This window comes from Haematobia irritans, chromosome 4, assembly GCF_050003625.1.
Source record: "Haematobia irritans isolate KBUSLIRL chromosome 4, ASM5000362v1, whole genome shotgun sequence".
Taxonomy (NCBI): domain Eukaryota; kingdom Metazoa; phylum Arthropoda; class Insecta; order Diptera; family Muscidae; genus Haematobia; species Haematobia irritans.
The window spans coordinates 199,889,582-199,913,806 of NC_134400.1; the positions used below are offsets into that span (position 1 = coordinate 199,889,582).

General features: G+C 24.2%; 1 protein-coding gene across 1 annotated transcript in view; it reads left to right on the plus strand.

The window, feature by feature from the left end:
• LOC142235947 (uncharacterized) overlaps positions 1-24,225 on the plus strand; it is an 874,494-nt gene that overhangs the window by 601,860 nt on the left and 248,409 nt on the right. The gene's annotated exons all lie outside the window — the stretch shown is intronic.

Below are 24,225 nucleotides of genomic sequence, written 5' to 3' on the forward strand. Positions count from 1 at the left end.
GTCAGAATTTTATTTCTATAGAAAATTTTGTTCAAGTTTTGTTTCCATAGGAAATTCCATCTAAATTTTATTTTATAGAAAATTTTATCAAAATTTTATTTCTATAGAAAATTTCATCAAAATGTTATTTCTATAGAAAATTTCATCAAAATGTTATTTCTATAGAAAATTTTGTCAAAATTCTATTTTTGTAGAAAATTTTGTCAAACTTTTATTTTATAGAAAATTTTGTCAAAATTTTATTTTATAGAAAATTTTGTAAATATTTTATTTCTATAGAAAATTTTATCAAAATTTTATTTCTATAGAAATTTTTCTCAAAATTTTATTTTACAGAAAATTTTGTCAAAATTTTATTTCTAAAGAAAATGTGGTCAAAATTCTATTTCTATAGAAAATTTTTGTCAAAATTTTATTTCCATAAAACATTTTTCCAAAAGTTTATTTCTATAGAAAATTTTGTCAAAATTTTAGTTCTATGGAAAATGTGGTCAAAATTTTATTGCTATAGAAAGTTTGGTCAAAATTTCTTGACTATTCAAAATTTTATTTCTATATAAAATTTTATTTATATAGAAAATTTGGTCAAATTTTATTTCTGTAGCAAATTTCGTCAAAATTTTATTTCTATAGAAAATGTTGTCAATATTTTATTTCTATAGAAAATGTTGTCAAAATTTAATTTCTATAAAAAAATTTATCAAAATTTTATTTTCTATAGAAAATTTTGTCAAAATTTTATTCCTACAGAAAATTTTGTTAAAAAATTGTGTTTCTTTAAGAAATTTTATCTAAATTTTATTTTACAGAAAATTTGGTCAAAATTTTATTTCTTGGAACATTTTGTCCAAATTTTATTTCTATAAATTTATTTTGTCACAATTTTATTTTTATAGAAAATTTTATTTCTATAGAAAATTTTATCAAATTTTATTTCTATACAAAATTTTATCAAAATTTTATTTCTATAGAAAAATTCATCAAAATTGTATTTCTATAAAAAATTTTATCACAATTTTATTTTATAGAAAATTTTTTCAAAATTTTATTTCTATAGAAAATGTTGCCAAAATTGTATTTCTACATAATATTTTATCAAAATTTTATTTCATAGAAAACTTTCTCAAATTGTTTTTCCATAGAAAGTTTTGTCAAAATTGTATTTCCATCGAAAATGTTGCCAAATTGTATGTCTAAAGCAAAATTTGTCAAAATTTTATTTCTATAGAAAATGTCAAAATTTTATTTCTATATAAAATTTTATCAAAATTTTATTTTATACAAAATTTTCTCAAATTTTTTTTCCATAGAAAATTTTGTCAAAATTTTATTTCTATCGAAAATGTTGCCAAAATTGTATTTCTAAAGCAAATTTTGTCAGAATTTTATTTCTATAGAAAATTTTGTTCAAGTTTTGTTTCCATAGGAAATGCCATCTAAATTTTATTTCTATAGAAAATTGCATCAAAATGTTATTTCTATAGAAAATTTTATCAAAATTTTATTTCTGTAGAAAATTTTGTCAAACTTTTATTTTATAGAAAATTTTGTCAAAATTTTATTTTGTAGAAAATTTTGTCAAAATTTTATTTTATAGAAAATTTTGTAAAAATTTTATTTCTATAGAAAATTTTTTCAAAATTTTATTTCTATAGAAATTTTTCTCAAAATTTTATTTTACAGAAAATTTTGTCAAAATTTTATTTCTAAAGAAAATGTTGTCAAAATTCTATTTCTATAGAAAATTTTTGTCAAAATTTTATTTCCATAGAACATTTTTCCAACGGTTTATTTCTATAGAAAATTTTGTCAAAATTTTATTTCTATGGAAAATATGGTCAAAATTTTATTTCTATAGAAAGTTTGGTCAAAATTTCTTGACTATTCAAAATTTTATTTCTATATAAAATTTTATTTATATAGAAAATTTGGTCAAATTTTATTTCTGTAGCAAATTTCGTCAAAATTTTATTTCTATAGAAAATGTTGTCAATATTTTATTTCTATAGAAAATGTTGTCAAAATTTAATTTCTATAAAAAAATTTATCAAAATTTTATTTTCTATAGAAAATTTTGTCAAAATTTTATTCCTATAGAAAATTGTTTTAAAATTTTATTTCTATCGAAAATTTTGTCAAAATTGTATTTCTAAAACAACTTTTGTCAAAATTTTATTTCTATAGAAAATTTTGTTAAAAAATTTTGTTTCTTTAAGAAATTTTATCTAAATTTTATTTTATAGAAAATTTGGTCAAAATTTTATTTCTTAGAACATTTTGTCCAAATTTTATTTCTATAAATTTATTTTGTCACAATTTTATTTTTATAGAAAATTTTATTTCTATAGAAAATTTTATCAAATTTTATTTCTATAGAAAATTTTATCAAAATTATATTTCTATAGAAAAATTGATCAAAATTGTATTTCTATAGAAGATTTTATCACAATGTTATTTCTATAGAAAATTTATTGTAGAAAATTTTGTGAAAATTTTATTTTTGTAGAAAATTTTGTGACAATTTTACTGCTATAGAAAATTTTATCAAAATTTTATTTCTATAGAAAATTTTGTCAAAATTTTATTTTATAGAAAATTATGCCAAAATTATATTTCTATAGAAAATTTTATCAAAATATTATTTCTATAGAAAATTTTATCAAAATGTTATTTCTATGGAAAATTTGGTCAACATTTTATTTCTATAGAAAATTTGGTCAACATTTTTTGATTATAGAAAATTTGGTCAACATTTTTTGACTATAGAAAATTTTGTCAAAATTTTATTTCTATGGAAAATTTGGTTAAAATTTTATTTCTATAGAAAATTTGATGAAAATTTTTTCACTATAGAAATTTTTTTCAAAATGCGCTTTCTCTGCAAATTCCAAGAAAATCTGTTAACTTTCTTTCAAGTTTCATAGCGTGGGGCAAGGAGAAGGTTTCCGTCCAAATACCCAAAAATCTTGTACACCATATTGATTTCATAACCTTCCCCTACGGCTTTTGTAAATTTCAAGTAAACTTGTAAATTCTATTTTTTTTTTTCGGTTTTAGAGAGGTCTCCCTCCCCGTCCCAATATCGAAAAATGGTATAACGTCCCGGAAAATTTCAAGCAAATTATAAGCCCTTTTTTAACAGAAGCGCAAGGGGAGGCCCCTCTTGCCACCGAATATCACAAAATCAGATATCCATTATAATAAAATAACCTACCCCACATCGCCTGTAAATTTCAAGTAAATTGGAAAACTCCAATTGTTTCACGGTATGTACTTGAGGATAAATGTGGTTTCCCTGTGCCCTTTTATTTTTCCCCGACCTAATATTAAAAAATCTTATACCTCATATAAATGTCATAATCTCCCCCAAAGTTCTCCGTACATTTTCAGTAAGATGACAAATTTTAGTTTTTCCAGAGTACTTAAAAAAAAGTCGGACAAAGGGGAGGCCCCCTTCCTCGACCAAATATTGAAAAATAAATTAGCTGCCTTTTGCCGCCTTCAACCTTCCCTGAAAATTTCAAGCAAATCGGATAATCTTGTTTTAATTTTCAAAAAGTCGGGCAAGGAGGAGGTCCCCTTTCCCGTCCAAATATTAAAAAATCAGATACCCCATAATAAATTCATATCCTCACGACGTGTTCTCTGTAAATCTCAAGTACATCACAGAATTTTTGTTTTTTACTGTACTTTAAACAAAAATTTTATATAGGGGTGGACCACCATGCAGTCTATAGGGCTTTGCCCAAATAAATTTGACAAACATTATTTTTCTCTGTTGGTTAAGCTACTCTTGTAGTTTAGTCAATGCAATGGTTTTAAAGCTGAGATCAAAACAACAAATATGATTGAAGTTCAAACCAACAATAAAAAACAAAAACGAAAAATTATATTTCTATAAAAAAAAAATTCAAAATTTTACTTCTATCGAAAAATGTTGTCAAAAATTTATTTCTATAGAAAATTTTGTCAAAATTTTATTTTTATAGAAAATTTTGTCAAAATTTTATTTTTATAGAAAATTTTATCTAAATTTTATTTCTATAGAAAATTTTATCTAAATTTTATTTGTATAGAAATTTTTTTCGTGTTTTTTTTTTTGTCAAAATTTTATTTCTATAGAAAAATTTATCTAAATTTTATTTGTATAGAAAATTTTTTTCCTGTTTATTTTTTTGTCAAAATTTTATTTCTATAGAAAAATTTATCTAAATTTTATTTCTATAAAAATTTTTGCCAAAATTTTATTTCTAAAGAAAATTTTATCAATTTATTTAGTGAAAACAAAAACGAAATTTTTATGGATGTGGCTTGTATGTAGAGATCCTCTCTAACTATGGTTTGTTATAATTTTGTCCTGATCAAACTTTTTCCAACTTTTCACTCTGAGTGTGTGTATCCTACCCGCTTCAGGATTATCTAAGGTTTGACTCATCGTTGATAAATGACCAGAACTCTAGTATTGCTAAACGCTGGCCATTCATATCTAAGGTTTCACTTTTCAATTTACTCCGATCGCTACGTTAACGCCAAGATCTTTTATTCCTTCCAAGAACTCGAAGAAGAACTCTATGCCATATTATTCCATGCTTCTATGGAATTATTATGTAAGGACGAGTAATAGGGAAGGGGTCGGGAATTCTTACTTTAGAAAATCTATAGCTCTTTACAAGTTCAAGCAGCAGCAAATGAATTCTCTTTGGCAACGATACAAAACCTCCGAAACATTGCCCATAGGCGGCTTTTTGTTTTATCGTTTCGTACAATCGATCGAAAAATAATTTATCGCTACAATCACTGATGGCGATTTATCATATTTTGTTGTTGTTTTTGGTTGATATTGTTGTTGGCAAACTTAGACTCTCTGTGCCATTGTTGATGGTGTTGTGATTTTGGCTGACTGGTTTCTTAAGATTATTTAAGCCTTCGACGGCCGTTCTCCTTGGGCTCAGGCGTAAGCTAACAAGGAACAGTGGTTTTCAGGTGGTATATTTGAAATTGAAGCCTATAATTAAATTCGATCGAATAAGGAAACTTTTCTAAAACCCTTTTTTTTATACCCTCCATCATAGGAGGGGGGTATATTAACTTTGTCATTCCGTTTGTAACACATCGAAATATTGCTCTAAGACCCCATAAAGTATATATATTCTGGGTCGTGGTGAAATTCTGAGTCGACCTAAGCATGTCCGTCCGTCCGTCCGTCTGTCCGTCTGTCCGTCCGTCCGTCTGTCCGTTCGTCTGTGGAAATCACGCTAACTTCCGAACGAAACAAGCTATCGACTTGAAACTTGGCACAAGTAGTTGTTATTGATGTAGGTCGGATGGTATTGAAACTGGGCCATATCGGACCACGTTTACGTATAGCCCCCATATAAACCGATCCCCAAATTTGGCTTGGGGAGCCTCCCGGAGCAGCAAAATTCATCCGATCCGGTTGAAATTTGGTACGTGGTCTTAGTATACGGTCTCTAACAACCATGCAAAAATTGGTCCACATCGGTCCATAATTATATATAGCCCCCATATAAACCGATCCCCAGATTTGACCTCCGGAGCCTCTTGGAGGGGCAAAATTCATCCGATCCGATTGAAATTTGGTACCTGATGTTAGTATATAGTCTCTAACAACCATGCAAAAATTGGTCCATATCGGTCCATAATTATATATAGCCCCCATATAAACCGATCCCTAGATTTGACCTCCGGAGACTTTTGGAGGGGCAAAATTCATCCGATCCGGTTGAAATTTGGTACCTGATGTTAGTATACGGCCTCTAACAACCATACAAAAATTGGTCCATATCGGTCCATAATTATATATAGCTCCCATATAAACCGATCCCCAGATTTGACCACCGGAGCCTCTTGGAGGAGCAAAATTCATCCGATTCGGTTGAAATTTAGTACGTGGTCTTAGTATACGGTTTTTAACAACCATGCAAAAATTGGTCCATATCGGTCCATAATTATATATAGCTCCCATATAAACCGATCCCCAGATTTGACCTCCGGAGCCTCTTGGAGGGGCAAAATTCATCCGATCCAGTTGAAATTTGGTACATGGTGTTAGTATATGGTCTCTAACAACCATGCAAAAATTGGTCCATATCGGTCCATAATTATATATAGTTCCCATATAAACCGTCCCCAGATTTGACGTCCGGAACCTCTTGGAGGAGCAAAAGTCATCCGATACGGTTGAAATTTGGTACATATTGTCAATATATGGCCTCTAACAGCCATGTAAAAATTGGTCCATATCGGTCTTTAGTTATATATAGCCGATGACTTATTACACAAAAATTGGTCCATATCGCCAAAAATAATCTACCAAAACTTTATTTCCATAGAAAATTTTGTCAAATTTTATTACTATAGAAAGTTTTGTTAAAATGTCATTTCTATAGAAAGTTTTGTCAAAAGTTTATTTCTATAGAAATGTTTGTCAAAATTTTATTTCTATAGAAAATTTTGTAAAAAATTTATTTCTGTAGAAAATTTTGTCAACATTTTATTTCTATACAAAATTTTGTCAAAATTTTATTTCTATACAAAATTTTGTCAACATTTTATTTCTATAGAAATTTTTGTCAAAATTGTATTGCTATAGAAAATTTTGTCAACATTTTACTTCCATAGAAAATTTTGTCAACATTTTATTTCTATAGAAAATTTTGTCAAGTTTTTCGTTCTATAGAAAATTTTGTCAAATTTTTATTTCTATAGAAAATGTTGTCAAAATTTTATTTCTATAGAAAATTTTGTCAAGGTTTCATTTCTATAGAAAATTTTGTCAAAATTTTATTTCTATAGAAAATTTTGTCAAACTAGATTATATACGTATTTAATCGGCCTTTTTTTGTTTAATATATACCCCGTATGGGCTAACTTACAATTTAGAAGACAGTGTTAAAAAGTTTTACGATACCTTGCCATCGGCAAGTGTTATCGCAACCCAAGTAATTCGATTGTGGATGACAGCCTTTAGTAGAAGTTCCTACGCAATCCATGGTGGAGGGTACATAAGATTCGGCCTGGCCGAACTTACGGCCGTAAATACTTGTTTTTTTTTTGAAAATTTTGTCAAATTTTATTTTTGTAGAAAATTTTATCACAATTTTATATCTATGGAAAATTTTGTCAAAATTTTATTTCTATAGAAAATTTTAGCAAAATTTTATTTCTATAGAAAATTTTTACAAAATTTTACTTCTATACCAAATTATTTTAAAATTGTATTTCTGTAGAAAATGTTGTCAAACTTTTATAGAAAATTTTGTCAAAACTTTATTTCCAACGAAAATTTTATTGCTATAGAAAATTCTTTCAATATTCAAATTTGTCAAATTTTATTTCTATAGAGAATTTTATCAAAACTTTATTGCCAAAAAAAAATTATTTTTATAGATAATTTTGTTAAAATTGTATTTCTATTGAAAATTTTGGCAACATTTTATTTCTATAGGAAATTTCGTCAAAATTTTAATTCTATAGAAAATTTCGTCAAAATTTTGTTTCTAAAGAAAATTTTGCCAAAATTTTATTTCTATAGAGAATTTTATCAAAATTTTAGTTTTATAGATAATTTTGTTAAAATTTAATTTCTACAGAAAATTTTGTCAAAACTTTATTTCTATAGAAAATTTTGTCAAAACTTTATTTCCAAAGAATTTTTTTTTTTAGCAAATTTTATCAAAATTTTATTTCTTTAGAAAATTTTGTTTCTATAGAAAATTTTGGCATTTTGTCAAACTTCTATTTCTATAGAAAATTCTTTCAAAATTTTATTTCTATCAAAAATTTGTGAAAACTTTATTTCTATAGAAAATTTCGTTAAAATTTTATTTCTATAGAGAATTTTGTCAAAATTTTATTTCTATAGAGAATTTTATCAAAACTTTATTGCCAAAGAAAATTTTATCAAAATTTTAGTTTTATATATAATTTTGTTAAAATTTTATTTCTATAGAAAATTTTGTCAAAATTTTATTTTTATAGAAAATTTTATCAAAATTTTATTTCTATAGAAAATTTTATCAAAATTTTATTTTTATAGATAATTTTGTTAAAATTTTATTTCTATAGAAAATTTTGTCAAAATTTTATTTTTATAGAAAATTTTATTTCTAAATTTTATTTCTGTAGAAAATTTTGTCAAAATCTTACTTCTATAGAAAATTTTGTAAACATTTTATTTTTATAGAACATTTTGTTAAAATTTTATTTATAAGTGATTGCGTTGAACCTTTAATACCACATACTTTTATTTCTATCGAAATTTTTTTAAAAATGTTATTTCTATAGAAAATTTTGCCAAAATTTTATTTCTACAGAAAATTTTCTCAAAATATTATTTCTATCGAAAATTTTATTTCGATAGAAAATTTTGTAAAAATTTTATTTCTATGGAAAATTTTGTAAAAATTATATTTCTATTGAAAATTATGTCCAAATTTTATTTCTATAGAAAATTATGTCCAAATTTTATTTCTATAGAAAATTTTGTGAACATTTTATTTCTATAGGATATTTTGTCAAAATTTTATTTCTATAGAAAATTTTGCCAAAATTTTATTTCTATAGAAAATTTTGCAAAATTTTATTTCTATAGAAAATTTTGTCACAATTTCATTTCTATAAAAAATTTTCTCAAAATTTTATTTCTATAGATAATTTTGACAAAATTTTATTTCTATAGAAAATTTGGTCAAAATTTTATTTCTATAGATAATTTTGACAAAATTTTATTTCTATAGAAAATTTTGCCAAAATTTTTGTCAAACTTCTATTTCTATAGAAAATTGTTTCAAAATTTTATTTCTATCAAAAATTTGTGAAAATTTTATTTCTATAGAAAATTTGGTCAAAATTTTATTTTTATAGATAATTTTGTTAAAACTTTATTTCTATAGAAAATTTTGTCAAGACTTTATTTCTATAGAAACTTTTGTCAAACTTCTATTTCTATAGAAAATTCTTTCAAAATTTTATTTCTATAGAAAATTTATGAAAATTTTATATTTATAGAAAATTTCGTGAAAATTTTATTTCTATAGAGAATTTTGTCAAAATTTTATTTCTATAGAGATTTTTGTCAAAACTTTATTGCCAAAGAAAATTTTATCAAAATTTTATTTCTATATAAAATTTTGTCAAACTTCTATTTCTATATAAAATTCTTTCAAAATTTTGTTTCTATCGAAAATTTATGAAAATTTTATAGGAAATTTCGTCAAAATTTTATTTCTATAGAAAATTTCGTCAAATTTTTATTTCTATAGAGAATTTTGTCAAAATTGTCGATAATTTGCTAAATTTTATTTCTATAGAAAATTTTGTCAAAATTTTATTTTTATAGAAAATTTTATCAAAATTTTATTTCTATAGAGAATTTTGTCAATATTATTATTTTTGTAGAGAATTTTATAAGAATTTTATTTTTATAGATAATTTTGTTAAAATGTTATTTCTATAGAAAATTTTGTCAAACTTCTATTTCTATAGAAAATTCTTTCAAAATTTGATTTCTATCGAAAATTTGTGAACATTTTATTTTTATGGAATTCTAGCCTATAGAAACTCCTATAAATTCGATCAAACAAGGACAATTTTCTAAAATAGGCTCGAATTATGGAAAAATATAAAAATTTACGTACAATATTTTTTTTTTCATACTAATCCCCATTTTGTATACCCCATAGCACGGTGCATTTAATGGTAAACAAAAAAAAAACATTTTTTTTGGGAAAAATTGTCGAAACTCCATCCTAATCCGACATATATCCAGTTAGCCAAAGGAGTGTTGCTTTTTTTAAAGGCCAGTTGCTTTGCCACTTTATATGGAATATTTCTCCTAATACTCAATTGTGTTCCTCTGAGAAACTAAAAGAAAATACTCCTAGAATTGAGAAAGAAAAAATTGCCAAGAAAAAAAAAAACAACAACGAAATCTATCAAGAAAAATAATTGAAAAATCTGTCGCTTATCTTTATAATCAATAATAATAAATTGCCAAGTTTTTTCTTCGGTATTGGGCTTAAATGAAAAACAAACGAAAGACAATAAAGAAATCTTAAGATTTTCTTAAAGGTGAAAATTTTACACAAAGAATTTGAAAATCGTTAAGGGAAATAAATAGATTGTGTGTTTTTTAATAATCGACTCTCTCAATCTCCACCACAGTGATTTACATAACCTCACACATCCCTATTTCGATTACGAAGGTCCGTGATGGTCCGAGTAACAATTTGATGGATTTTCTACTGTCCAAAAGTTGTAAACGTCGAAAAAAGTCATATAACTGTACAAAAGGTTAAAGACCTTGTAAATGTCTAAAATACTTACAGGATCTCTTCTATTTTATTATATTATGTAAATTTTCTATAGAAATAAAATTTTGCAAAAATTTCCTACAGAAATTAAATTTTGCAAAAATTTTCTACATAAATTAAATTTTGCAAACATTTTCTAAAGAAATTAAATTTTGCTTAAGGCCCATAGCCTCTAGTTGCTAGTGCCCGTATAACTAAGTTGATTATAATTTGTAATTATAATAAATTACGTAATAAATAAATATACAATAAAATAAAATGCTGCTAAAATTTTATAGAAATAAAATTATGCAAATATTTTCTATAGAAATAAAATTTTGCAAAATTTTCCATAGAAATAAAATTATGGAAAAATTTTCTATAGAAATCAAATTATGTAAACATTTTCCATAAAAATAAAATTTTGCAAAAATTTTCGATAGAAATAATTTCCATAAAATAAATTTTCTTTAGAAATAAAATTTTGCAAAAATTTTCCATAGAACTAAATTATACAATAATTTTCTTTAAAAATAAAATTTTGTAAAAGTTTTCTATAGAAATAAAATTTTGCAAAAATTTTCAATAAAAGTAAATTTTACAAAAATTTTCTATAAAAAAAATAAAATTTTACAAAAATTTTCTAGAGAAATAAAATTTTGCAATAATTTTCTCTAGAAAAATTTTGCAAAAATTGTCTACAGAAAAAATAGCCGATAGCCTCTAGTTAGGTTAGGTTAGGTGGCAGCCCGATGTATCAGGATCACTTAGACTATTCAGTCCATTGTGATACCACGGTGGTGAACTTCTCTCTTATCACTAAGTGCTGCCCGATTCCATGTTAAGCTTAATGACAAGGGACCTAGCCGAGTCCGAACGGCGTTCCAGCCTCCACTTGCGTAGAAACTTCTTCTAAGCACTGCCATCCACAATCGAATTACTTAAGTTGCGGTAACGCTTGCCGATGGCAAGGTATCTTAAAACCTCCTAACACCGTCTTCTAAATTGTATGTATGTATGAAATAAAATTTTAACAAAATTTTCTATAGAAATAAAATTTTAACAAAATTTTCTATAGATATAAAGTTTTGACAAAATTTTCTATAGAAATAAAATTTTCACAAAATTTTCTATAGATATAAAATTTTCACAAAATTTTCTATAGAAATGAAATTTTAACAAAATTTTCTATAGAAATAAAGTTTTCACAAAATTTTCTATAGAAATAAAAAAAAAATTTCTATTGAAATAAAATGTTGACAAAATTTTCTGTAGAAATAAAGTTTTGACAAAATTTTCTATAGAAATGAAATTGTGTTGTTTTTTATTGCAGCTTAAAACCATACATCGACTAAACTACAATTGTAGCTTAACCAACAGTTTTCTGATAATTGGTTGATAGTTTTGCTGCAAGAAGAGCATGCTGATGAGGAATGTGGTAATTCCGAAACGTGCGTCTATCCAACCATCTTGCAGATTATAGGGCTTTGCCCAAATAAATTTGACAAACATTCTTTTTCTCTGTTGGTTAAGCTACACTTGTAGTTTAGTATGTATGGTTTTAAGCTGCAATAAAAAACAACAACAATGCTTAAAGAACAAATCCAACAATAACAAAACAAAACGAAATAAAACTTTCACAAAATTTTCTATAGAAATGAAATTTCAACAAAATTTTCTATAGAAATAAAATTTTAACAAAATTTTCTGTAGAAATAAAATTTTAAAAAATTTTCTATATAAATAAAATTTTAACAAAATTTTCTATAGAAATAAAATTTTGACAAAATTTTCTATAGATATGACATTTTAACAAAATTTTCTATAGAAATGAAATTTGAACGAAGTTTTCTATAGAAATAATGTTTTCACAAAATTTTCTATAGAAATAAAATTTTCAAAAAATTTTCTATAGAAATAAAATTTTCAAAAAATTTTCTATAGAAATAAAATTTTAACAAAATTTTCTATAGAAATGAAATTTTAACAAAGTTTTCTATAGAAATAAAATTTTAAAAAAATTTTCTATAGAAATAAAATTTCAAAAAAAATTTCTATAGAAATTAAATTTTGACAAAATTTTCTATAGAAATGAAATTTTAACAAAATTTTCTATAGAAATAAAATTTTAACAAAATTTTCTATAGATATAAAATTTTAACAAAATTTTCTATAGAAATTAAATTTTAACAAAATTTTCTATAGAAATAAAATTTTAACAAAATTTTCTATAGAAATAAAATTTTAACAAAATTTTCTATAGAAATAAAATTTTCTATAGAAATAAAATTTTGACACAATTTTCTATAGAAATGAAATTTCAACAAATTTTCTATAACATAGAAATAAAATTTTAACAAAATTTTCTATAGAGATAAAATTTTAACAAAATTTTCTATAGAGATAAAATTTTAACAAAATTTTCTATAGAAATAAAATTTTAACAAAATTTTCTATAGAAATAAAATTTTAACAAAATTTTGTAAGAAATCAAATTTTAACAAAATTTTCTATAGAAATAAAATTTTAACAAAATTTTCTATAGAAATGAAATTTTAACAAAATTTTCTATAGAAATAAAATTTTCACAAAATTTTCTATAGAAATAAAATTTTGACACAATTTTCTATAGAAATAAAATTTTACCAAAATTTTCTATAACATAGAAACAAAATTTTAACAAAATTTTCTATAGAGATAAAATTTTAACAAAATTTTCTATAGAAATAAAATTTTGACAAAATTTTTTATAGAAATAAAATTTTAACAAAATTTTCTATAGAAATGAAATTCTAACAAAATTTTCTATAGAAATAAAATTTTAAAAAAAATTTCTATAGAAATAAAATTTAAAAAAAAATTTCTATAGAAATTAAATTTTGACAAAATTTTCTATAGAAATGAAATTTTAACAAAATTTTCTATAGAAATAAAATTTTAACAAAATTTTCTATAGATATAAAATTTTAACAAAATTTTCTATAGAAATAAAATTTTCACAAAATATAGAAATACAGTTTTGACAATGAAATTTTAACAAAATTTTCTATAGAAATAAAATTTTGACAAAATTTTTTATAGAAATAAAATTTTAACAAAATTTTCTATAGAAATGAAATTCTAACAAAATTTTCTATAGAAATAAAATTTTAAAAAAATTTTCTATAGAAATAAAATTTTAAAAAAATTTCTATAGAAATTAAATTTTGACAAAATTTTCTATAGAAATGAAATTTTAACAAAATTTTCTATAGAAATAAAATTTTAACAAAATTTTCTATAGATATAAAATTTTAACAAAATTTTCTATAGAAATAAAATTTTCACAAAATATAGAAATACAGTTTTGACAAAATTTTCTATAGAAATAAAATTTTAACAAAATTTTCTATAGAAATGAAATTTTAACAAAATTTTCTATAACATAGAAATGAAATTTTAACAAAATTTTCTATAGAAATAAGACTTTAACCAAATTTTCTATAGAAATAAAATTTTAACAAAATTTTCTATAGAAATAAAATGTTCACAAAATTTTCTATAGAAATAAAATTTTGACAAAATTTTCTATAGAAATAAAGTTTTGACAAAATTTTCTATAGAATTATTTCTATTTGACATTTTTCTATAGAAATAACATATTTGACAAAATTTTCTTTAGAAATAAAATTATGGTATATTATTTTTGCCTCGAGTGGCAACCATGATTATGAAACGATATGAACCAATTTTTGTGTTATTGGAGATCGGCTATATATAACTATAGACCGATATGGTCCAATTGGTTGTTAGCGGCCATATACTAACACCACGTTCCAAATTTGAACCTCATGAATTTTGCTCCTCCAAGAGGCTCCGGAGGTCAAATCTAGAGAACGGTTTATACCGTTATTGACCGATATGGACCAATTCTGGCACGGTTGTTAGAGATCATATACTAACACCATGTTCCAAATTTCAAACGGATTGGATGAAATTTGTTTTTCTTAGAGACTCCGCAAGCCAAATCTGGTGATCGGTTTATATGAGGGCTATATATAATTATTGACCGATGTGGACCAATTTTTGCATGGTTGTTAGAGACTATATACCAACATCATGTACAAAATTTCAGAGGGATCGGATGAATTTTGTTTCTCTTTGAGGCTCCGCAAGCCAAATCTGGGGATCGGTGATTGGATCGGGGACTATACGTAAAAGTGGACCGATATGGCCCATTTGCAATACCATCGGACGTACATAACAACTACTTGTGCCAAGTTTCAAGTCGATAACTTGTTTCGTTCGGAAGTTAGCGTGATTTCAACGGACGGACGGACATGCTTAAATCGACTCAGAATTTCACCACAACCCAGAATATATATACTTTATGGCGTGTTAGAGCAATATTTCGATGTGTTACAAACGGAATGGCAAAGTTGGAGGAGAGTATAACAAAAAAAAATAATAAATAAAATTTTTCTAAAATTTTGTAAAGAAATAAAATTTTTCAAAAATTTTCTAAAGAACTATTTCGGCATATGCCGGCTATCGTTTAAACATTTTTTCGGAAGTTTAAAGTGTGGTTCATTGCTGGGTTTAATGAACTGCCTGAAATTTTCTATAGAAATAAAATGTTGATAAAATTTTCTGTTGAATTAAAATTTTGACAGAATTTTTCATAGAAATAAAATTTTGCAAAAAAAAAATTTTTTATTGAAATAAAATTTTGACAAAAATTTCTATAAATTCATTATAAAACTGTTCTTCCGAATAAACATAAAATGTATACTAACTGCAAAAATATGATCAACAACAATTCAAAATAAAACTTCTTTAATTGGTAGATTTTTGGTAAAATTTTCTTCAAATTTTGGTAGATTATTTTTGGTACGAGTGACACCATCTTCTGACCACTTGAGTTTAAACGTTTAAAATTTTCACGGGATTATCTTTACCTCTTTAAGAAATTATAGATTTTTTACTATTTTTTTGTTTTATCTCATCGAGTCCTTATTATTGTATTGGCAAACTGCCATCCATGTACCACTGGGACTCATACCATGATTACATAGGTCTGCGCTTTATGCCCAGACTAATGTCCTACAGCATGTTAACATAAATTAATTTAACTTTAACATACATTTTTACAAGTTTCACAAAGTTTTGATATGGCAATCCCCACCAACATGGCTACCACACAAAAGTAGGCGGAAAATCTAAACAATTTTAATTTGTGTGCAATATTTTTTGAATTATGATTCCATAGCCATAGACATGGATGGAAGAGCCCTCCTACTCCGTCATTCATCCAACAATGGAATGGAATATGGAATGCATTTGAAAACAACTGCCACCACAATGAAATGTTGCATGTTGCAAGTAGCTGACACAGAACACTATGTTTGCAACATTTTGTAAGACATCACAGACGATGGTTTTGTAACAGGCAACTCTACCACCGCCTCGCTCTTCTAGGAATCCGTACATATCCATCACCCTTTAAGTATTTGAAAGCCTCTCTCCCCTTTTTAATAATTGGAATTTCCATCATTGACCATGTTATGGAACACCACCCAGAAAGATATGTTTGAGACTAACTGAAATATTTGTTAACATCTTGAAAAGAATCTACAAACAACACGAACACTTGGGGAAATTCTTCTTCATCGAATGGTGTTCAAATGCTACAAGTACAACCAACGAAGCTAACTAGGATGGAAGTTATGGCGTAAAACAAAGGCCTCCCGTGTGCATGTTCATAGACAATTATGGATTGGAATTAAATTCATTTGATTTATTCACTTTAATTTAGATTGGACAATTAAGAATTTGAACAAATGCAGTTTACTCACTTGCTGAATGTTATGGATAACTCTTCGCACGTCATTACATGGAATTTTATGTCGGTTAGATTGTTACCGAGATAGGAATGGCGAAGAAACCTAAAGAAATGAGTGAGGGCATATACAAGAGGGTATATATGAGAAATAAACAAGAACGGCGTATAGATCAGATGGATCAAACACTAAGTACTACCCAATATGGATTTATATTTTGTCAATGTTTTTTGTAGCTAATTCTTACTTATTTGTTGGATAGTAAGAATAGTAATTTTAAAATCGATTTAAAGTAAGGCTTTATCTTGCGTACACTGGTGCAACGTTGGCGCAGAAATACACTTTTGAAAAAAATTTCTATAGAAATAAAATTTTGACAATTTTTTCTATAAAAGTAAAATTTTGAAAAAAATTTCTATAGAAATAAATTTTTGAAAAAAATTTTCTATAGAAATAACATTTTGACAAAAATTTCTGTAGAAATAAAATTTTGACAAAATTTTCAATAGAAATAAAATTTTGACAAAATTTTCTGTAGAAATAAAATTTTGACAAAATTTTTTGTAGAAATAAAATTTGGACAAAATCTTCTATGAAAATAAGATTTTGATAACATTTTCTATAGAAATAACATTTTTACAAAATTTATTATAGAAATAAAATTTTTACAAAATTTATTATAGAAATAAAATTTTGACAAAATTTTATATAGAAATCAAATTTTGACAAAATTTTTTATAGAAATAAAATTTTGACAAAATTTCCTTTAGAAATAAAATTTTGACAAAATTTTCTATAGAAACAAAATGTTGACACAAGTTTCTTTAGAAATAAAATTTTCTATATAAATAAAATTTTGACAAAAATTCCTATAAACACAAAATTTTCTATATAAATAAAATTTCGACAAAATTTTCTAAAGAAATAAAATTTTAACAAAATTTTCTATAGAAATAAAATATTGATGAAATTTTCTATAAAAATAAAATTTTAACAAAATTTTCTTTAGAAATAAAATTTGGACAACATTTTCTATAGAAAAAACATTTTAACAAAATTTGCTATAGAAATAAAATTTTGACAAAATTTCCTATAGAAGTGAAATTTTGACTAATTTTCAATAGAAACAAAATTTTGACAAAATTTTCTATAAACAGAAACAAAATTTTGACAAAATTTTCTATAAAATAAAATTTGCTAAAGAAATAACATTTTGACAGAATTTTCTTTAGAAATAAAATTTTGACAAAATTGTATATAGAAATCAAATTTGGCAAAATTTTATATAGAAATAAAATTTTGACAGAATTTTCTGTAGAAATAAAACTTGGACAAAATTTTCTATAGAAATAAAATTTTGACTAATTTTCAATAGAAACAAAGTTTTGACAAAATTTTCTATGAAGATAAAGTTTTGATTTGACATTTTCTATAGAAATAACATTTTAACAAAATATTCTATAGAAATAAAATTTTTACAAAATTTATTATAGAAATAAAATTTTGACAAAATTTTATATAGAAATCAAATGTTGGCAAAATTTTGTATGGAATTAAAATTTTGACAACATTTTCTTTAGAAATAAAATTTTGACAAAATTTATTATAGAAATAAAATGTTGACACAAGTTCCTTTAGAAAAAAAATTTTGACAAAAATTCCTATAAACACAATATTTTCACAAAATTTTCTATAAAAATAAAATTTCGACAAAATTTTCTAAAGAAATAAAATTTTAACCAAATTTTCTATAGAAATAAAATTTTAACAAAATTTTCTTTAGAAATAAAATTTGGACAACATTTTCTATAGAAATAACATTTTAACAACATTTTCTATACACGCTCACAAAAAATCGCTTCTGTAACATATACTCCCAAACATATTTTGCTTCAAGCATATACATTTTTGGGTATTGCCCAAACATTTATATGTTTGATCTCTTCCAATATATAATATGTTTGAAAGCATATTAGTCTAAACAATATATGTTTGGGTAGTCTAAGTTCCAAACATTTTGTATTTTTGCATCCGAATTCAATAATGTTGTCTTCCAAAAAACAATATGTTATTATGTGAACATATAATATGTTTGGAAGCATTTTGCACCCAAAAATATTATATGCTTAAAAAAATTCTCCCAAACAATATTGTGCTCAAAATTTTATTTATTTATTTATATATTTACAATCATAACGAATTATGAAAATAAACAGGTAATATAGGTGCTAACAACATAGGTTTTCGACCTGAATGCTCAAAATTTTGTTTCTGCCAAATCTTGCCACATCTTTCTCACTTCCACGATATTTTTTAGTTCTTAGCACCTTTTTCTGTAATACTTCAATTGTATGATTTTTTTTTATTTTAATTTTACCTTTTGCCGGACGGGGATTCGAACAGCGGACCACACAGTTTGTAAGGATCAAAGTAGCTGATCAATTGCCCAAGGAAAAATAAAATGTTAATTTTGTAATAACAAGCAACAACCACCAACTTAATTCAATATCGCTCCCTGTTAAATAGCGCTCCAAGCCACTAAGCACATATATGTTTATAGGCTATTTCTAAATTAATATATGTTTGCATCCAAGCATATTATATTTACAAACATTTTATGTCCCAAACATAATATGTTCTAACATATTAACATATATGTCCCAAACATGTTATGCTAGTTTATGAACATTATATGCTTGCACTCAAAAATATTGTGTTTAAAAATTTGTGTTCCAAACATATAATGTTTATAGCCAAACATATGAAAAACAGCCTTTTTCATCCGTGTAGAAAGAAATTGACTAATTTTCAATAGAAACAAAATTTTGACAAAATTTTCTATAGAAATAAAATTTTGATCAAATATGCTATAGAAGTAAAATTTTGACTAATTTTCAATAGAAACAAAATTTTGACAAAATTTTCTATAAAATAAAATTTTGATAAAATTTGTTATAGAAATAAAATTTTGGCAGAATTTTCTATAGAAATAAGAAGTAAAATTTTGACAAAATTTACTTAGTAATAAAATTTTGACAAAATTTTCTATAAACACAAAATTTTGATTAAATTTTCTATAAAAACAAAATTTTAACAATTTTTATATAAATAAAATTTTAAAAAATTTTCCTATATAAATAAAATTTTAACAAAATTTTCTATAGAAATAAAATTTTGACAAAATTTTCTATAGAAATGAAATTTTAACAAAATATTCTATTGAAATGAAATTTGAACAAAATTTTCTCCAGAAATAAAATTTGGACAAAATTTTCTATAGAAATAAAATTTTGACTTATTTTCAATAGAAACAAAATTTTGACAAAATTTTCTATGGAAATAAAATTTTAATAAAATTTTCTATAGAAATAAAATTTTGAAAAAAATTCTATATAAAAAAAATTTTGACAAAATTTTAATTAAATTTTCTATAGAAACAAAATTTTAACAACATTTTCTATAAAAATAAAATTTTGACAAAATTTTCTATATAAATAAAATTTTGAAAAATTTTTCTATACAAATAAAATTTTAACAAAATTTTTCTATATAAATAAAATTTTAACAAAATTTTCTATAGAAATAAAATTTTGACAAAATTTACTTAGAAAAAAAAAATTTGCTCTATACATATAAAATTTTAACAAAATATTCTATAGAAATAAAATTTGGACAAAATTTTCTACAGAAACAAAATTTGGACAAAATTTTCTATAGAAGTAAAATTTTGACTAATTTTCAATAGAAACAAAATTTTGACAAAATTTTCTATGGAAATAAAATTTTGATAAAATTTTCTATAGAAATAAAATTTTGACAAAATTTTATATAGAAATTAAATTTTTACAAAATTGTCTATAGAAATAAAATTTTGACAAAATTTTATATAGAAATCAAATTTTAACACAATTTTTTATAGAAATAAAATTTTGACAAAATTTTCTTTAGAAATAAAGTTTTGAAAAAATTTTCTATAGAAATAAAGTTTCTTTAGGAATAACATTTTGAAAAAAATTCTATATAAATAAAATTTTGACAAAATTCCTATAAACAAAAATTTTGATTAAATTTTCTATAGAAACAAAGTTTTAACAACATTTTCTATATAAATAAAATTTTAACAAAATTTTCTTAAGAAATAAAATTTTGACAAAATTTTCTATAGAAATAAAATGTTGACACAAATTTCTTTAGAAATAAAATTTTGAAAAAAAAGTCTATATAAATAAAATTGTGACAAAATTCCTATAAACACAAAATTTTGATTAAATTTTCTATAAAAACAAAATTTTAACAACATTTTAACAATTTTTATATAAATAAAATTTTAAAAAATTTTCTATAGAAATAAAATTTTGACAAAATTTTCTATAGAAATGAAATTTTAACAAAATATTCTATAGAAATGAAATTTGGACAAAATTTTCTCCAGAAATAAAATTTGGACAAAATTTTCTATAGAAATAAAATTTTCTATAGAAATAAAATTTTGGCAGCATTTTCTATAGAAATAAAATTTTGACAAAAATTTTTATAGAAATAAAATTTTGACAAAATTTTCTTTAGAAATAAAATTTTGAAAAAATTTTCTTTAGAAATAAAATTTTGAAAAAATTTTCTATATAAATAAAATTTTGACAAAAATTCCTATAAACACAAAATTTTCACAAAATTTTCTATATAAATAAAATTTTGACGAAATTTTCTATACAAATAAAATTTTGATTAAATTTTCTATAGAAATAATAAAATTTTAACAAAAGTTTCTATAGAAATAAAATTTTGACAAAATTTTCTATAGAAATGAAATTTTAACAAAATATTCTATAGAAATAAAGTTTTGACAAATTTTTATGTAGAAATAAAATTTTGACAAAATTTTATATAGAAATCAAATTTTTACAAAATTTTTTATAGAAATAAAATTTTGACAAAATTTTTTATAGAAATACAATTTTGACAAAATTTTCTATATAAACGAAATTTTGCAAAAATTTCTTATAGCAAAAAAAATTTTAACAAAATTTTCTATAAAAATAAATTTTTGACAAAGTTTTCTATAAAAATAAATTTTTGACAAAACTTTTTATAGAAATAAAATTTTGCAAAAACTTTCTACAGAAATAAAATTTTTCAAAAATGTTCCATAAAAATAAATTTTTTTTAAATGTGCTATAGAAATAAAATTTTGGTAAAATTTCCTATAAAAATAAAATATTGACAAAATTTTCTATACAAATAAAATTTTGACAAAAATTTTCTATAGATTTAAAATTTTGACAAAACTTACTATAGGAATAAAATTTTGACAAAGTTTTAACTAAGTTTTTGTTAACAAATAAACAATTTAATTTTAGTAGAGAATGGAGACATTTGTACACTACACAGATTTTTTGCCATTATTTCTTTTATCTCTGCTAAATATCATTTAACTTCTAATTTTTAGGTTTTTGAATTTTTGGTCAAAATTAGATTTTCCAATTTCGATTTCAGATTACACAGATATACTATAGGTTTTCCGAAAAATATATTTTTTTTTTTTTGAAACTGCATTATGATATTTTAAATGCAACAAACTCTATCAACATTTTAAGGCGTAAGAATTTTGTTCTGGTTGTATCTTAAAAGATACAGTGTGTATTTAAGGGTTAAAAAGTGTAACTCAAAGACAAAAGAAATTCACACAAAATAAAATCGTTTTCGAATATAACACCATTCCATGGTAAAATGGAAAAACGAAATTGCTCACAATTATTATACCCTCCACCATAGGATGGGGGTATATTAACTTTGTCATTCCGTTTGTAACACATCGAAATATTGCTCTAAGACCCCATAAAGTATATATATTCTGGGTCGTGGTGAAATTCTGAGTCGATCTAAGCATGTCCGTCCGTCCGTCCGTCTGTCCGTCTGTCCGTCCGTCCGTCTGTCCGTCTGTCCGTCCGTCTGTGGAAATCACGCTAACTTCCGAACGAAAGAAGCTATCGACTTGAAACTTGGCACAAGTAGTTGTTATTGATGTAGGTCGGATGGTATTGAAAATGGGCCATATCGGACCACGTTTACGTATAGCCCCCATATAAACCGATCCCCAAATTTGGCTTGGGGAGCCTCCCGGAGCAGCAAAATTTATCCGATCCGGTTGAAATTTGGTACCTGATGTTAGTATATGGTCTCTAACAACCATGCAAAAATTGGTCCATATCGGTCCATAATTATATATAGCCCCCATATAAACCGATCCCCAGATTTGACCTCCGGAGACTTTTGGATGGGCAAAATTCATCCGATCCGGTTGAAATTTGGCACCTGATGTTAGTATACGGCCTCTAACAACCATGCAAAAATTGGTCCATATCGGTCCATAATTATATATAGCTCTCATATAAACCGATCCCCAGATTTGACCATCGGAGCCTCTTGGAGGAGCAAAATTCATCCGATCCGGTTGAAATTTAGTACGTGGTCTTAGTATACGGTTTTTAACAACCATGAAAAAATTGGTCCATATCGGTCCATAATTATATATAGCCCCCATATAAACCGATCCCCAGATTTGACCTCCGGAGCCTCTTGGAGGGGCAAAATTCATCCGATCCGGTTGAAATTTGGTACCTGATGTTAGTTTACGGCCTCTAATAACCATGCAAAAATTGGTCCATATCGGTCCATAATTGTATATAACCTCCATATAAACCGATCCCCAGATTTGACCTCCGGAGCCTCTTGGAAGAGCAAAATTCATCCGATCCAGTTGAAATTTGGTACATGGTGTTAGTATATGGTCTCTAACAACCATGCAAAAATTGGTCCATATCGGTCCATAATTATATATAGTTCCCATATTAACCGTCCCCAGATTTGACGTCCGGAACCTCTTGGAGGAGCAAAAGTCATCCGATACGGTTGAAATTTGGTACATTTTGTCAATATATGGCCTCCAACAGCAATGTAAAAATTGGTCCATATCGGTCTTTAGTTATATATAGCCGATGACTTATTACACAAAAATTGGTCCATATCGCCAAAAATAATCTACCAAAACTTTATTTCCATAGAAAATTTTGTCAAATTTTATTACTATAGAAAGTTTTGTCAAAATTTCATTTCTATAGAAAGTTTTGTCAAAAGTTTATTTCTATACAAATGTTTGTCAAAATTTTATTTCCATAGAAAATTTTGTCAAAATTTTATTTCTATAGAAAATTTTGTAATCTACCAAAACTTTATTTCCATAGAAAATTTTATCAAATTTTATTACTATAGAAAGTTTTGTTAAAATTGCATTTCTATAGAAAGTTTTGTCAAAAGTTTATTTCTATAGAAATGTTTGTCAAAATTTTATTTCTATAGAAAATTTTGTAAAAAATTTATTTCTATAGAAAATTTTGTCAAAATTTTATTTCTATACAAAATTTTGTCAACATTTTATTTCTATAGAAATTTTTGTCAAAATTGTATTACTATAGAAAATTTTGTCAACATTTTACTTCCATAGAAAATTTTGTCAACATTTTATTTCTATAGAAAATTGTGTCAAGTTTTTATTTCTATAGAAAATTTTGTCAAATTTTTATTTCTATAGAAAATTTTGTCAAAATTTTATTTCTATAGAAAATTTTGTCAAGGTTTCATTTCTATAAAAAATTTTGTCAAAATTTTATTTCTATAGAAAATTTTGTCAAACTAGATTATATACGTATTTAATCGGCCTTTTTTTGTTTAATATATACCCCGTATGGGCTAACTTACAATTTAGAAGACAGTGTTAAAAAGTTTTATGATACCTTGCCATCGGCAAGTGTTATCGCAACCCAAGTAATTCGATTGTGGATGACAGCCTTTAGTAGAAGTTCCTACGCAATCCATGGTGGAGGGTACATAAGATTCGGCCTGGCCGAACTTACGGCCGTATATACTTGTTTTACATTCATTACCTATAGCGCCATCAATTCATTACTGTTGCCATAATTGACTCCTTTTTGGGATGATGAAACAAATTGTCCATAATTATTTCCTTCCCAATTCAAATTATTCTCTTTATTTAACAGCCCAAGCAGTGCAATTTGTCTGATAAAGAATTTTATATG